Source organism: Euprymna scolopes, chromosome 3 (genome assembly GCF_053919585.1).
Source record: "Euprymna scolopes isolate OS-2025 chromosome 3, ASM5391958v1, whole genome shotgun sequence".
Lineage (NCBI taxonomy): Eukaryota > Metazoa > Mollusca > Cephalopoda > Sepiida > Sepiolidae > Euprymna > Euprymna scolopes.
In genome coordinates this window covers 173,118,125-173,132,231 of record NC_136484.1, presented here as the reverse complement: position 1 = coordinate 173,132,231, position 14,107 = coordinate 173,118,125, and the positions used below count along the sequence as shown (strand labels likewise).

Here is a 14,107-nt window from a genome sequence, read left to right as displayed (position 1 = left end):
GTTTTCAAAACTACTTATTTTTAACATAATGAATTTGTGATGTAAATCATTCACGTATGCGCATTCGTAAAACAGTTAACAAACAGATAAAAATCCGACAACCCCCACATAACAACTTTTTCAATTTTAACTCCTTAGCAACCCGTTCTTCTGGATGGAAACCGATTAACAAGTTTTTCACATTGTCTGAATATGCTATATACAAAATTTCAAGTCTGTAGATCAAAAATTCGTTGAGTATATAGGTTGAAAAGTATTCTCATTAACATATTCTCACTTATATATATATGTGTGTGTGTGTGTGTGTGTGTGTGTGTGTGTGTGTGTGTGTGTGTGTGTACTAGCTATACATACCTTGTGTTGTCCAAGACTGTTATTTTGCATTTTTGTTTGCCAACTTCGACTTGACGAAAAGATATAATTTTGCAAATTGAATCGTAAAACTCGCAAGCCACACAAAAAAAAGAAACAAAAAAGAAAAAAAAAACAGTTTCATTTAGTAAATACGGCAATTTTCTGATGGATGAAATACCAATGAAGATGGATGCACTCATGAGGAAGTAAAAAAATGTTTAACTAATCTGAAACTCTTTCTACTTTTAGTAATTTAGGTGACTAAAATAGGAATTAATCTGTAATATTTTAGTTTTAAAAATAATATGAAAAACTTCACATGTTTTTAATTCTAATGATTTCGGTTCATTGAAAATGCATTCTTTTGGTGCCATAACCGCACCACATCTTTTTGAATTCTAGCGACTGTTTCGTTTTAAAAGAATAAAAATAGACAAAACAAAAAAAAAACATTTTTACGTAAGAAACCCACGACATATTTTCAAATATTGTACTTTAGTGTTATTTGTTCGAATCAATCCTCTTTAGAAAGTTTTAAAATAAAGGCAAAAACATTGATGAATATATAGTTTTGTCTTTCTTCATATTTAAATTTTCCTTATACTCGCTTATTGAATTAGCTTGCTTAATTTAATCGTTTTGTTTTTGTTTTTTTTTGTATTTTAAATTAAAAAAAAATCTCCCATTGCCCTTTATTTTCACATTAATATTATTTTTCATTGGATGCTGATGAGATAGGAGTCGAAAGAGCTCTGGAGGTGTCCGCTAATATTCAAATGTGTTTATAAATTTTTGTACCTCCAATATATATATATATATATATATATATATATATATATATATATATATATATATATATATGAGAGTGAGAGATAAAAATGAATGAGTGAAGGGGGAAAAATGAATATTGAGAAAAGGGAACAGACCAAAACAATAGAATCAAACTGACTTATATTTCATCTTCATTGTGCAGAGAATTCCTCAATAATAATAGTTTGAGTTTTATCTGTATAACAACATACAGGATAAGAAAAAGACAAAAAGAAATGTAAAAGTGCAAGTTACTTTCAAACCAACAAGGTAATAAATATAGTTTTTTTTTTTGTTATTAATAATTATTATTATTAATAACAACAACAAAAACAACTATATTTATTACCTTGTTGGTTTGAAAAGAAAAAAGAAAAGAAAAAGGAGAAAGAAGAAAACAGAGGGAAAAAAGGGATAGAATTTTACGCACACAGGGATGGGCGAAGGAAGGGGATATATGGAAAGGTATCAGGCGGGCTATAAAAATCAAATCGTTACTTTTTATTTGCTAAGATAACCGGAAGTAATAAAGCAAGTGACACTAAAATAGATTTGTGTACATACATATCGATGTTTTCTAAAATAAAATTAAAAAGGTTTCCCTTGAATGTCTCCATAATAATTTCTTTCTTTTCTTTTCTTTTTTTTTTGTTTTTTTTTTGTTTGCCGGTCTCACTAATTTATTAACACAAATATATTTAATAAATTGTATTCTTGTTGTAAGGCTCAAACGAATGCCGAATTCCACTCGATAGATGCCACTTTCATACACGGTCTGTAATCGGCCTCGAAGAGGTTAGAGAGATTCGGAATAGAAAGCAAGTAGAATGCTGTTAATGTGAAGAATATTTATTATCGCTATGCCTAAGGATTTATATATCTATATATCTATAAAAGTGAAAGTGTCCGTGTGTGGGTCTGTCTGTCTGTCTGTGTATATTTCCGTACGCAATAACTGTCAATTTTCAGTCTACAGACTAGAAATGTTATATACAGGGTACTGAGATTTGGGAAAATCTTTGTAATTCATTTGCGGCCGGAAATTTGGCTGTTAAGGGTTCAAAGTTCAACGATTTGACCTTTGCGACCTCTACGAAACTCCTCCGAGAATTTTGGGTCTAAACACTTGAAATTTTAGATATAAGTTCCTTGGACATGAATCTAACTTAATAACTCGATTTGAGCCCAAAACAATAAATATTAAAGGGTCATAATAGGGGACAAAGTTTAAATAATTGACCGTTTTTTTTTTTTTATTTTGCTCAGCATACACCTCCAAACACCCGGGAAACTTTGGGCACCCATGCTAGTATATCTATAAAAGTGAACGTGTCTGTGCGTCTGTGTACATTTCCCTACACAATAACTCTGTAAATTTTTAGTCTACAGACTCGAAATTTGATATACAGGGTACGGAGATTTGGGAAAATCTATGTGATTGGTTTCAGCCAGAAATTTAACTGTTAATGGATCAAAGTTCAACGATTTGACCTTTGAGAACTCTACCAAACTCCTCCGACAATTTGGGGTCTAAACACTTGAAATTTTAGATATAGGTTCCTTGGACATGGATATAACCTAATAACTATATTTGAGCCCAAAACAATAAATGTTAAGGGGTCATAATAGAGGTTAAAGTTTAAAAAATTTACCGCTTTTTTTCTTTTTTTGCTCAGCATACACCTCAAAACACCCGGGCAAGGCCTGGCTGAAATGCTAGTATATATATATATATATATATATATATATATATATATATATATATATATAATGACACTGTATAAGTTCTAGTACTGAAAGATAGGAGAAAGGGAAATAGTTTGAATATGATTGTATCCCGTCCCTAACAATTTAGATGCCTGGAGCGACTGCATATCGCCCTCTAGACGCCACTGTTTTGAAAGTTCTAATGTAGTGTAGAGCTGTTAAGTAATTACCCTAAACAATTCCCTTTAACACTCTTACATGTTTTTTTTATCATTTCAACAAATAAGTTCTTGTTTTTCGCTATGGTTGGACTGCACCTCCCCTTTTCATTGTGATGTCAATACATCCTTGATCAAAACTTTCTTCTAGCTTTTGTAGGAATGTCATCATATTCCGAGAGTAGTCCAGCCAAAGTATCTTCTTTCTACATCATCAACAGATCAATGTCTGTGTTCCCTGGCAAATATGGAACATACCTGGATGGTTGCACAACCCGGGTTTGTATTACTGTACACATAGATTCGAAAAAGTTATCAAAAAACAAATATATAACAAATAAATGTTATCAAAGGCAAGATAAGTTACTTTTCTACCAAACTGGATATATTTTTCGTGTTTTTATTTATTGTAACATGTTTATTCAGCTCGAAAAACATGCAGTGTTTACCGATGTATTGGAAAATTAAAAATGGCGCCCAACTCTCACTTTAACACGGTAAGTTTGAGAAAAAGGTGATATAAATAATAAACTAGACAAAATACTGTTAGAAATTCGCTCAATATATGTTACCATGACATAAGTTGACATATATTCGGTGGGTTTTTAATAGTATTTTGTCTAGTTTATTATTTATAACACCTTTTCCCAAACTTGTTTTTCGAGCTGAATAAACATGTTACATTGAATAAAAACAAAAAAAATATATCCACTTAGGTAGAAAAATAACGTGTCTTGCCTTTGATAACATTTATTTGTTATATATTTGTTTTTTGACAACTTTTTCGAATCTATGTGTACAGTAATACAAACCCATAATGATTTTTTTACAGGCTATTCTTCCTTTTCAGCCTGTCGATCATTAGGTTATGACCATTGTGGGAGGCTTTCTCAGATACTCTTATACAAACGTTCATCTCTGTTGGAAATCAACCGTTATCTTTTTCTATACGTAATACTTTACATATTGAGGTGTCTAACATCTAATACGGCAAAATCACGTTGACATAACTGTTCTCGCCAGATCATCGAAGTTAAGCAACGTTGAGCCTGGCCAGTACTAGATGGGTGACCATTTAGGAAGGCAAGGTGCTGTATGTACCACAAGGTAAAATACCATGTTGAGAAATTCGTGCGGTCTATCCTTCTCTTGAAGATAGATGGGACTCTCTTAAGCCGTGGTAGGCACCATCGAAATCGGTAAAATCGCCCATATTTTAATCAGTTCGATTGAATGCCTGCTCTAGTTAGGGAACTCCCTCTCCGCCGCAGTGTACCGGAAGGAAGCTTCAAATCCCTCCCCACAATAACTTAGTCCACAATACACTGTAGTCTACATTGCACAGTAGAAAATGTACTGTTGATTTTCTAAAATTATCTGTGAATAATGGCTTAAAATTTAAAATGCAAAGTCAAGTGTCATAGTTTAATTGTGCTCTAAAAAGGAACATACATTCTGAACGCGCCCCATCTTATAAAAGAACCAACTGTTAATTGTATGAAATTATTTTTACATAATCACTTGAATTTAAGTTAAACGTATAAAACCAAGTATCATGGTTCAATTGTGCTAAAAAAAATATTCGTTTTGAATGCACCCAAGTTTGTAAAAGAATCTATAGTTGATTTTATATGCTGTATCTTTCTGTTTGTGCAATGATAAAACTTCTTAAATTGACTTGTGATGTTAGGTTGTAGAAAATTGTTAACTTTGGTCAAAATCGGACCTATTCCTTTAATCGGAATTTTTGATTATCGATTTTCGATACGCATTAGACACATTCAGATACAAAACATACGTAAGAACACTTACAAACACATCAAGTATCTTCGTGTAAAATTTGAAAAATTTCGACCCAGCCGTTTCCGTGTCCATAGGAAACGAACCAACACAGACACATAGAAAGATTTTTTTTCTATAATAGTTGAGATAGAGCTTACATTCCATGCAATTCTCTTTATTTTCTGACGCATTGACCTGAGTATATATTAATCAGGATTTGGTGATATTTCTGAATATTTTAGATGCGGATCGTAATTTATTATGAAATATGATAACGTTATGAAAATGACACTCAAGCTGAAAACAAGAGTCGAAATAATCCAAATAATATGAATCCCTCTCCAAAGTTTTACAATTAAGTAACTTCTGCTTCGGAAAATAACCAACAACGAATCGACATTAAAGATGGCTGCCATATCCACGTTTATTAATTGCTCTATACATCTTATGCAGCATCAGTAGTCGCTACATTTAGACTAAATGTCTACTGGCACTTTTGAGAAGGTCAAGTTATTTCACTTAAACCACTAGTTTAAACTTCCTGTCTTCAGAAGCATCAATTGCAGCAGGTGTTTGCTGTCTTATTCAGGAACCAAAGTGATTACTTGCGTGTGTCCCTGCAATTTTGGGAGTGGATGAATGTATTGGTTTTATGTATGCGTTCGCATCCTGCAGTCATGATAATAATTATGGGATGGTAAAGTGCGAGCAATACACCCAAAGCCAATTTATCTGTTATTGGAAATCAAACGACCTAGAATGTGTCAAATGATTGGCGGTCGTTTCCGCGTTCTTTACTTCCCATCTACGCAGAAATCTTGAAGAGTGCCGATGCGCTAATTAGTAAGCTTAACCGTCTAGCAATTCTAAATAAAAAAAAAAAAAAAAAAAACAGCACACCTGCCACTTCTGTTAGCAAATGATAAGGCCTTGAGCAAGTTCCTACTTCGTCGAATATATATATATATATATATATATATATATATATATATATATATATATATACAAAGACACACATATATACATGCATATATATATACACATACATACATATACACACACACATATATATATACAAAGACACACACATATATATACATGCATATATATACACATACATACATATATATATGCACATACACACATATATATATACACATACACACATATATATATACATAAACACATATACATATATATATACATAAACACATATACATATATATATACATAAACACATATACATATATATATACATACATATATATATATACATACACACACATATACATATATATACACATACACACATATACATACATACATATATAGATAGATAGATGAGAGAGAGATGACTGTGTGTACGTGAATAAACGACGAAACAAACATCTATAACTACTCTGGGAATCAACCATCTCACACTGTTATGTCATTTAAAAGATCACATTTATTATCTAAATATTAAGTTACTTGCCTGTACGTCCAGTGTCATAACCCCCATCAGCATCGCAAACATTAATTACTGAGAAACGAATTATCTCCCTTTATAGTTGCTCTTTATTAGTTAAAAAAAATTATTAAAACTATTTCCTCTCCCAAAGTTTTCAAAAAAGACAATAACCGTGGAATTTCCATGGGTTTGCTAGTTTTTATTATTTTTAACATTTTTCATTTTTGAGATGAGGATTGATGATCCATATTATCTGGATTATACGGACTACTGTTCTCATCTTGAGTGATTTTTGCACAACGTTTCAAATGATGTGACCTCCGACCTTTTTCAGGTGGATCTTGTTGAACTCGGAATCAAACAGAACACTTTATGTAATCGAAAGGGGTAGCATGCTCTTTATTTCTTCAATCATATCTGGAGAGAAGTCTTAAATAATTCGCAATTGTATTCTGAGAACCTTCAACCTCCTGACATGGTCCACTTTCAACTAAATTTCACCAAGTACTTTACCCGTTACGCCACGGTTCTCTGCAGACAATTTTAATTTTCGAAGCTTTAAATATATTCTTGTTTTAAATGTCCAATCATAATAGTGAAGAAGGTTGGAGGTTATACTGCCTGAAACGTTGCGAAAATAACACTCAAGATAAAAACGGTGATCCGAATAATCCAAATGAGACCATTTTTCCCCAGATTTTTTATTCACGGCTGTCATTCAATGAAAATACTATTTTGTATAAACATTAATTATTTCAATTCCATTTCCATTAATTTCAGATTAACTCTATAGAGACGTCTAACAATTATATTAGTTTCTATTAGAGCGCTTGAAATATATTTTCATTGTTACAAATACTTGACCGATATTTACAGACCTAACAAGTCATATCGCCACTTGGACGTAAGGGGCCACTATTTAGGACTATGCCTAGAAAAGATTACGTTATATTTAAACTTCGGCAGTTCATCAGAGCACATTCCATTCCACAATTTGAGTTTTTTGGTGTGCGTTAAAAATGTATACAATAAAAAATTTTCAGGAAATATGAACTGGAATAGATACATTGAGAGCATTGCCAAGGCTGCTGCAAGGAAGGTTGGCTCCCTCAACCGTGCTAGAAAACTACTTACGTCTGACAGTATCCTATACCTCTATAAGGCAACCATTCGCCCATGTATGGAGTACTGTTGTCACATCTGGGCTGGTGCATCTGCTGCTTGTCTCTCGCTCCTGGACAGGGTTCAAAAGAGAGTTGCCAACCTGATAGGTCCTGAACTGTCATCTAGGCTTCAGCCTCTGTCCCATCGACGACATGTTGCATCCCTCTGCCTGCTCTACAAATACTTTAATGGTGAATGCTCTGACGAACTGCAAACACTTGTACCCCCCCCGACAAACCCGACAAGCTACTAAGTCTCATCCCTTTACAGTAGAGATCCCTAGGTGCAAGAAAGCTTTTTTCTCCAATAGTTTCTTTCCCAGAACTGCGGGTCTTTGGAACTCCCTTCCAGGATTCTGCTTTCCCAACTGCACTGATATGCAGAAGTTCAAGTGTAATGTTAACAAACATCTTTATACTCATCTCCCTTCATAATGACCTCGCTAATTAAGTCCCTGATAGTAGTCCCCTGCTTCAAAGTGGCACTGTGCCTTGTTTGGGGTGAAAATTGAAAAAAAAAAAAAAAAAAAAAAAAAAAAAAAATCAAAATTTTTATTCTGTACATAGACACTTCCATCCTGTCACGCCTGTCACGCTCGTAATAAATATGTTTATGTAATCATATTCTACTTTTAATTTATGAAGCTCACTTCAGAGCATATATAAATAAATGACAAAAGTCTATATTCCAAATTTCAAGATGTTGCTCATCGTACCGTTTATTTCTTTAAGTATCTTGAAAGGTACAATTCTTGACTGCACCTGTTTCACAGTGCAGAATCGTTGATGTAATTATTATGCCAGATTTTTTAATTTATTCCCCCCTTAAGAAGAAAAATAACTCATCAACTTTAAAAGAAAAAGAAAAATTGGCATGATTACAAAATCCGAAAGTGAAAGATGAGTTGCAATTAAGACCATTCATTGATTTAATTGCTCTGTTTTTTTCTTTAATATTTTTTAAAACTCCCTTAACACTGTGACAATTATTGGTATTACAGTAAATTTCTAGTGCCATATATATATATATAGTAGAAATTTCCGGTGCCATATATAATATATAGTAGAAATCTCTTCAGACAAGGTATGAAGCCACTTGATATAAAGAGCTAACAAGAACAAAAGATGATCTTTGCAAAAAACATGAACTGCTTACCGATCTTAGCCTTGAAATATCGAAGCTCTGTGTAGGAGGAAAACAGTCAGTAAGAATACATTTTCACAGGTCTGCAGTTCGTGGAAAAAAGCTACCGGAATATACTGTATTACAATGATGAATGGGTGAAGACTACTAAATAAATGAATCAAACGAGCTGGAACAAAAGAAGCAAGGACTAGATCAAACAATTTTGAAGTACACATACCATAATGCCAAGTTACATTTATTTGCTTATTATTTATTTATTTTTGTTTGTTAATTTTTTGTTAATCTTTCACCCTGTGAACTGCTGGGATGGCCAAATCCACTTTATGGCATGATGTTCCTTTCTTACTGATTATAATCACCTCAGGTCTCCTTGCTGTACTTCTATGCCTCACATAATTCTTCACGCTTGGCTATTGTTTGTGTCTGCACCATTTTTTTCATAAATGCTGATGTTGAACGGTCCTATTCACGGAGTTGTGCCTGTTTTTTTCTTTTCTATCTAATTTTTGCATTCACTTATGTGATACGAGTTTACTGTTTTGTCTCTTTGTCCAGAGAGACTATATTTACTGCTTTCATTTATCTTAGTTTCTTCTGAACACATTTTTTGTGTGACCGTAACTTATGATTACATTTCTCTGTTCAAGTGTTCTTTTTATAGCTATGCATATGTGTGATTATTATTATTATACTCACTAAGAGTTCTTACACAGGCTAACATGAGAGATTACTCACTGACAACAACTATTAATGTTCTCTGGAATATGGATGACAACAAGTCTCCCCAAATTTCCATTAGTCTCTGTGTCTTGCAAATGACTTTGCATTGTTGCAAAACCCGTTTGCCATTGACTTCTTGCTGGTAACGATCATTGGTTTTTACTGAGATTTGGATAGCTAAGGTCTGTTTATTGATTTATGCTTTCGGTCCTTCCACCCTTCTTGGTCCTTCATGCCTATTTTGTGTAATATCAGCCGAGGTTGATGCCCTTTTTGCAAGGGAGGGGGTAGTTTATATGATTTTATGCAGTTTCAGTTGTCTTGGGTTTAAGTGATGTTCTTTAAAAATATGAAATGCTTCACAAATTTACACGTCATTCTTGCGCAGAGGTCATCTCTGTAGCATTCCAATTTAAGTATATATATATCATTCCGAAAGAACTTTGTAAAGAAAAACGTGTAATGTATTATTCTGTTAGATAGAAACGTTAAGTATGTATAAAGATCCGTTTACATAAAGTGGGAAATTGACCTTAAGTTTACTTTAACCAGCCTCGTAATTCTGACTTTCCTTGTTTTGTCCTTTAGTTCTCGCATTCTGTGAGCGATGCTTCTGACAAAAGAGGAAGAATTGATGTATCTAATCCTTACCATTGGCTAATTTTTTTACCTTGAAGTAGTATTTTCCTTTCCTTAATTCCTTACATCAAGTGGCTTCATACCATGCCGAGCAATTTTCATTAAAAAATTTTCTTTTAAAGAGTAATCCATAAATAAATTAATAAAATATAAAATATTTCAGACCAAATTATTTGGATTTCTTTTTTCTCACAAGTGTTCCCGCTACCATTCACATAAATTAATATCCAAAGAAGATTGCGTCATTGGCCTCAAAAAGTAATAATAAAGTACATAAGTACCAAATAAGTACATACGCAACCATAATAACCATTTGATTTAAATAGGTACAGATTAATCCGCCATAAAATACAGTTTACCAGCGCAAATTAATCATAATGGTCTACTTTGTTCTATACATTTTTATTCTAGCCATAAATATATTTCTATCCACCAATCTTGTCACACGTTTTTTTTTATGACTATACTAGCAGGGATACCCGACGTTGCTGGGGATTGAATGAAGATCAACGAACATTCCACACCGTGCTTTTATTGTCACTGAAATCGGTGAAATTATCCATTTTTCAATTAAATCGAGTATCGCATTATGATTGGGAACCCATTGCTTCGCACTAGGTAGAAACTTCCCATGCCTTCCCGCAGTGACTTAATCCATAATACATTGTACCCTACATTGCACTATAGGGAACATACGGTTGATTTTATTAAATCATTTGTATATAATGGCGTGAATTAAAGTTTAAAATGCAAAAGTTAAGTATCATAGGGCAATTGTGCTCTAAACAGAAACATTCATTTCGAACGCGCCCTTATCTTATCAAAGAACCGACTGTTGATTGGATACACCAACTCCCTCTGTTTGTACAGTGATAAAACTTTTCAAATGGACTTGGGATGTTCGGATGCATAAGGTGTTAACTTCGGTCAAAATCGAACAGTTCTTTCTTTAATCAGATTTTTTGGTTATCGATTAACGATTTTTCATATTTATCAGAGGCATTTTAATAGAAAAGCTATTTAAGAAGATGCCCACACACATAAACTATATTTGTGTTAAATTTCATAAAAATAAGCCGAACCGTTTCGGAGTTCACGGGAATGAACTCTCTTTCTCTCTCTCTCTCTCACACACACACACACACAGTCTTTTATATCCAAGTTGGGATATTTACATAAAAAAAAGGTTTATCCAAAGATATTCTGTTTCAGAATTTTTGTGATGAGGATGTTTATTTGGATAATTTTGAGTATCAGTCTCATCTTTGCTATTTTTCACAACGTTTCGGTCAGGGTAATTTTCAACCTATTTTTTAGGTGCAGGTTTTGAACTTGGGAATCTTTTTGTCAAATACAAAAGCCTACACGGAACCTTGAACTGAAATCTTCATGTCGTCAAAAGATGAGTATAGATTGTTTCATTCTGTCAGACATGAATGAACAGAAGCGCTGATCATATCTATAAAATAATCTCATTTCTCCCCTACACTACAGTTTCAATAGGAAACGCGAACAATTCAAAAACAAATCATTTTCTCTTACCACTTACAGCTCTTCGTGTTTTGCAAAACTATGCATACATTTTAGCCCTGCTTAAAAAATGATTACATTTGTTCTGAAAAAACTACATCTCTAGAGTACATATTCCCACTAGGACGATGGCAAACGCTTTTTCTCCCCATTAAATTATCACACTCGCCTCAGGTCACCGTCAGAATATTTGTAAGATATATAATGATTTGTAAAGCACTGTTTCTTCTCAGATTATGCCAACTATTCTGTACTGATCTCCTCAAAATCTCTTTTGCCAGCAAACACCAAGACACGTAAAGCATGTACAAAATGCTATTCTAAGGTGGCTGTCATAAGGATTTGACCTTAAACCTTTAGAAGACCGTAATTCAAAACTGATTGTTAATCAATACTTGTATCCATTGCACCATGTGTCCATGCAAACAACTCCAAACTGCAACACCACCATTCATTACTATACGAGCAAGATTCTGCTCCCTTACGTTGGATAATTTTTTTTTTTTTTTTTTTACACAGTGATCACCACTTATCAAGGCCCGGAAGCCACTCAGGGATAAGGGTTATTGCAAGTACATTACGTTAGTGTGGAGATTTGATTAAGTGTTTACTTAAGGGGGCGGTTCATTAGGAATTTCTTAACGTTGGACTTGAACACATCAAAGTTGTAGTCCGGTGGGAAGCAGGCAAACGGAACAGAGTTCCACAGGCGTGCAGTTCTAAGAAAGAAGCTTTGTTTATGGAATCCACGTTTTGATTTAGGCACAGATAAAGAGTGGGGGAAATTTTTCACAGTGGATTCAGCTAGACGGGTGTTTTTCGTGAAAGATTGGCGAGGGGGGACCAGAGATTGGAGTTCAGACGAGCACCTGCCATGGAAATAACGATAAAACAAGGATAGGCTCGCAACGTCTCTTCTCTGGGAGAGAGGTTGCAGGGTAGAGAAAAGGGCACCCCCCACTAAGCCACGAAGTCTATTTTGTACTCTGTCAAGGCAGGATAGGCTGTTTTTAGCAGCTCCTGCCCAGATATGGCAACAGTATTCCATCCTTGGACGTACTTGGCTTTTATATAGATAGAGAATTTCATCAGTAGTGAGATATCTTCTGGAGCGGTAGAAGGATCCCACCATCTTTCCAGTGACCTTGGCAACAGACTTGATGTACGTGTTCCATTTCAGATCAGGAGTAAAGGTCAAACCCAGAAGCTTGTCAAAACACAGGACCTCACCCAGACGAGAGCCATCCATCACAATTGATGCCAGATGGGGATCAGAGCGTTGATGATGTAAGGATAGGAGTTTGGTTTTGGATGCATTAAAGGTAACCAGCCACGTCTTCCCCCACTGAACCATGCACTCAAGATCAGAGGAGAGAGAATCAGAGAGAACTTTGTCATTTACAGCCTTTGATGTGTTGCCGTAGATGGTCGTGTCATTAGCATAGATGTCAACGAATGATTTAAGTATGTGTTTAGGGAGGTCATTGATGTAGATCAGGAAGAGAGTTGGGCCCAGGATTGACCCCTGAGGGACTCCAGCATTTACATTGCAGGCCTCCGATTTTTGTCCATCTACCACTACTCTTATGAGCCTATCAGAGAGAAATGATTTAATGATTGAGAAAACATTTCCAGTTATACCGTAGCTGGAAATCTTGTGAAGTAGACCCTTATGCCATACCTTGTCGAAGGCCTTTGATATGTCAAGAGCAATTGCTCTAGAAAGGTAGCCTTTGTCAAGAGATTCACTAATCCTGTGGGATATAACCGTCAGCACATCTGCGGTAAATCTTGCAGAGCGGAAACCATATTGTTTTTATTTTTGTTATATAAGTGTTGAGTTAAGTTATGGACAACCGATTGCGTCTGTATCTCGTTGACATATGCTACTTCCTCTAGGATTACGTTTGCAAGAATGGTCTTATGACTTCATAAGAGATACAACATTGCTCTCCTACAAAAAGGCGTAAACTTTAAGTATTTACTTCAACAGTGCTCTATACGTAGGTAGTGCTATATATATAGATATATATATATACACACATACACATATGATGAAAAAGATCCTTTGTCCAATTTAAATATCTGAAAAGATGTAAAAAACGAAATTGAAACTTCAGTATTTTGTTTTGTTTGCAATTGTTTGGCAAGAAAAAAAAACAATGTTGTGACCCTAGAGAAAATTGGGAAAATGCTTCGATTAAATTTATTTTCCCATTTTATTTTGAACATTTTATCCCACGCCCCATCATTATTGCAAATAAAAATATGCTTACAAAAAATAAAATAAAATAAAAAATGATAATAATGGTACAAATGCTCACAAAATAAATAAATAATAATGATAATATGAGAAAAAAATGATTCTAACAAGGATATCTTTATTTTCTAACAATTGTCTAGACAATCAAGCTTTTGAAACATGATTTGAATTTTTAAGGAGAATGATTCACCAGAAAACTATCCAAAGGATTCTCTTCGAATTTTACCTGTCCTGAGACGGGAATTCCTCTAATGTGTTTTTATGTGTGAGATCATATATATATATATATATATATATATATATATATATATATATACACACCAG

General features: G+C 34.0%; 1 pseudogene; it reads right to left on the bottom strand.

Annotated features, from left to right (window-relative positions):
- Positions 1–9,694: 9,694 nt before the first annotated feature.
- Positions 9,695–9,779, bottom strand: LOC145265558 (U6 spliceosomal RNA; annotated as a pseudogene).
- Positions 9,780–14,107: the final 4,328 nt, after the last annotated feature.